General features: G+C 44.3%; 1 non-coding gene across 1 annotated transcript; it reads left to right on the top strand.

Moving 5' to 3' along the window:
- Nucleotides 1–514: 514 nt before the first annotated feature.
- Nucleotides 515–586, top strand: TRNAE-CUC (transfer RNA glutamic acid (anticodon CUC)). Its single transcript has one exon. It is a non-coding gene; the product is annotated as a tRNA-Glu (tRNA).
- Nucleotides 587–4,144: the final 3,558 nt, after the last annotated feature.

Genomic DNA, 4,144 nt, shown 5'->3' with positions numbered 1-4,144 from the left:
GCAATGCGATGAGGCTGAGAGACAAGTAACTTAGCCAAGAAACCGAGTACTAGTCAGAAGTGGAGTCTGGGCTCCAAGTGCCAAATAATGTATTTGCCTCTGCAAAGTATAACTAAATCCCAGTTTCACAGAACACACATACAACACACACACACACACACACAGGCAAAACACACACAAAACACCTCCTCTCTCCCCGCCCACACTACCTTCTCCCTACCCCCCAATGCTCCCTGTCCACCCCCCCCCCCAGCTTAACTGCTTCTTTTATTTCTTTTATTTGTGGGGCTGGTTATGCTTCAAAACAAGGTTCTTGTCTGCAGCAGCCCAGCGTTTTATTTACCAAGGATGCTTCTAGGGCCCACGTGGAAGCATTCTTGGAAACGAAGATGGCGCAGGAGGCTGGCATTTTGCAGTGTGCCAGCCTCCCAGACAAAACTGGTGTTCATTTGTTTGAAATTCAAATATTCAGGAGGACAAGGAGGCTGGCAGGCACCAAGGGACATATCCAAGTTCCCTGGTGGTCTAGTGGTTAGGATTCGGCGCTCTCACCACCGCGGCCCGGGTTCGATTCCCGGTCAGGGAAGCTTGTTTTTATCAGCTGAATTTTAGTTGTTAAAGGGCAAAATCTTTGAGTTTCCTGACTTGGGTTTATTTTGTTTCCTTTTCCCCCTCCTCCTCCTCCCTCCCAATCCCCTTTCCTTTTGTGTCATGTCTTTTAGATTGTAAGCCTGTGGGCAGGGACTGTCAAGAAATACTTTTGTAAGCCGCCGTGAGAGCCTTCTTTGGCTGAATGGTGGCATAAAAATCCTTAAATAAATAAATAAATAAATAAATATCAACAGGCACATGGATGGCTAGAAGCATCACAGTGGGGTACCAAAATCCATATGCAGGGAGGTCATGGTTTCCATACATTTTCAGACAATTGCTGGGGGACTACTGTGCAAACAGAATACTGGACTAGATGGACCTTGGTGTGATCCCACACAGCTCTTATTGTGTTCTTCTGTAAAGGAAAAACAAGCCATCATTGCATTCTGTGCAAAATATTGACACACACAGACACACACACACACACACACACACACACACACACATGCTATTCTGTTATTAAAGAATAGCATGTGATGGAGCCATAACAAGGAAAGTGTTGTTGATGGCGGGTTGCATTCACCCCACCCCTCCCTTCGCCATCCCACGTTCCTGATTATTATTGTCAGTATCCAGTCGTCCAGACCTCCCATGGGAATGCCAGGAGTTTGTCGGGATGCAGACAGCTCTGATGTGGCAGCAAGGCAGACCCTAAGCGGTGGTGTAATTTAATAAAGAGACACTTAAAGCAGTTTACGGTGGAGTCAGTCCACTTCAGATGGTCTCCTCCGCTAATTTAACACTGGCTGCAGCCCCCCAAGCTGGCGTCTCCTGGCTCATTAGGGACAGGGGGGCACTTCTGGCTATGCTTCGATGCTCAAGAGACTTTATTATCCAGGGCAGCCAATTTCAATCATTCCCTTGGAGGAGGTGTGCAGGGAGGGGGGAGAGCTTGCTACTGTCCTCTCCTGTTGTTCTTTTGACTAATTTCCTCGTCTTCTTCTCTCTTTTTTTCCGTTGGCGAGGGGAGCATAACAAAAGGAGAAGATAATTGCTTTTTGCCTCCAACTCACAAGAGTGCCCTTCAGCCATTAGGAGCAAATTTGTTCTCTCTGTAGAGGTTGCTCTCGGAAACCAGCTCCAACCTCGAGGCTGGCTACATGGCGGCTGAGAAGCGACGGCAGAACGTTGCGTTCCATTTCTGACCCATCCTCAGTCTCCCCTGTAGGACCGGCATTCCCCGGACCAACTGTTGGTTGAAGTAAACTTCTTTCCCACTCTCTTAATGATAGAACGTGGGTTCATCCCGTGAAATGGGTTAGTAGGCGATTCAGACACAGATCTACCGTTAAAATATGGAATTCGCCACCACAAAAATGTAGTGATGACTACCAATTTGGATAAGTTTAAAAGACAGATTCTGGGGGGGGGAGGGGAAGGCTAGCAATGGCTACTAGTCATGATGGCTGTATGCCACCTCCAATATCAGAAACAGTATGCCTCTGTATGCCAGTTCCTGGGAAGCTTAAGTGGGAAGCTATTGCACTCATATTCTGCCAGAGATGACTCATCAGCGTAACAATCTTTTAGCATTAAAGAAAGCTATCAAGACTGATCTCTTCCAGAATTTTAGGATATTTTTAGGATGCTTTTAGGATGCTTTTAAACAGTGTATACCATGTTTTTAATCAGTATTTTATGCTTGCTGTTCCCCACCTCGATCCAATCAGAGAGGCGGGTAAGAAATAAATAAATAATAATAATAATAATAATAATAATAATAATAATAATAATTTGTGGATTTCCCACAAGTCAGAACAGAATCCTGGACTAAATGGACCCTTGATCTCATCCAGCCCGTCTCATCTTATGTTTTTAGTTTCCAGCAGTCCAACAATGAAATTGAATCGGTTGTCCACGTTTTATTCTGTTGTTGTTTTTATACAAAGATTAGAGAGAAATTATTGCTAGACACCAGTTTAGCAATTAATGCACTTCTTCAGTGCTTCAGGGCCACAGAGGACAGAGACACAATTGAGGCTCTTGCAAATTTCTTTTTGAATGCTATGAGAAGAAGGTCTCTTCAGAATTGATTCTGTTGCATACTTTTCAAATCCGTATGTAATTTTGCCCTATTCTCTTGTATGTGTAAAGTCTGGTCGGTGACTGTAAAAGAGTTGATGACGACTTTCCCCATTTGAAATATACATGTTTCCCATGTCTCCAAGAAAAGCGTGCAAATGAACATGGGAAATGAGGTGAGACAACACCCAAATTGGTGTTTGGAGAACTTGGGTGATTGTGAAAGTTGTTTGTTCACCCACCCCTACAGCCTTTGTTTGTTTGTTTGTTTGTTTGTTTGTTTGTTTGTTTATTTATTTATTTATTTAGAGTATTTTATCCCGCACCTCAGCCAAAAGGCTCTCGGAGTGGCTTACAATGTATCAATAAAGAAGACAGTCCCTACCCTCAGGCTTACATTCTGGGGAAAAAAAAGACATGGAAAAGTGTATGGGGAGGGAAGAGGGAGAAAATAAAAAGAAATTAAGGAGACTGCTTAAGCTGGTGGGAAGGCCCTGCTCCGTCCTCTCATCTCCCAATGGAGGGGCAAACCAACAGCTCCTTCTTCCCCACAAGGTGAAGATGGCAGTTAGCCCTGTGGGGTGGGGGGGTCCAACTAAAGCAGGCTCTGATGGTGCCTGCCTGCTCCAGTCTCCCTCGCATCTTCTTCCCCTGCAGCTAATCCGCATTAACGAAACCTCCGGAAGTTCTTTATTGGTTTGTCCAATTTACATGAGGATCTGCAAGCAATAGTTCAACAGGATCTCGCTCAGGACTGAAGGGACTCGCCCGATAACTTTGCTGCTTGCAGTGGGTTGGCTAGCAGCCTGTTCTGAACAGCAAAGTTGGTTGCCTTGTTCTTCCAGTGGTAAAGAAGATGCTTCCCCTTTAAAGGGACTTGAAGGAAGTATGGAATTACGAGTAACTCAGTTTGGAGCCTTTGTGTATGGCTTTCAGGAAGAGATAAACCATTAATCATGCGCAATTACTGTGACCTTGCATGAACTAACGTGTTTTTTTTTTCTGAACACATAAGATTGTTGACTCGAGGGACCTTAAAAAACCTGACATGATTGGTTCAGAGTAGGGCTTACTATATTCCTGGTCTTAACCCCACAACTGCCCCCACCCTTCAGTAACAAGATTCAGCCTTAGAACATGTGAAACAGCAGTAGAAAAATTCCAAACTCCACAGATGTGTGATACCTTTATTAGGAGCAACCTAAGTGTTACCCGTTTTTGAGGTCTCCAGAACATTGCATGGAGCACCTTCAGAATTAAGGATCTATAAGAATTTTGTTTTGCTCACAAAACATGTGAGAGTATGCCCCGTTCGAAGCCGTGAACATCACTGTGAGCACATGTGCACCGAAAATATTCCTAAATTGGCAAAACACATGCTTCAATTCATGTTCATCTTAGTCCCAATTCCCAGTTTGATTTGTGCAAATTTCCTGATTTGTGCAAATTTCCTGATTTGTGCACATTT

This window comes from Elgaria multicarinata, chromosome 18 (assembly GCF_023053635.1).
Source record: "Elgaria multicarinata webbii isolate HBS135686 ecotype San Diego chromosome 18, rElgMul1.1.pri, whole genome shotgun sequence".
Taxonomy (NCBI): Eukaryota; Metazoa; Chordata; class Lepidosauria; order Squamata; family Anguidae; genus Elgaria; species Elgaria multicarinata.
Note: the sequence above shows the minus strand (reverse complement) of the source record. Positions and strands in the feature narration are given on the sequence as shown.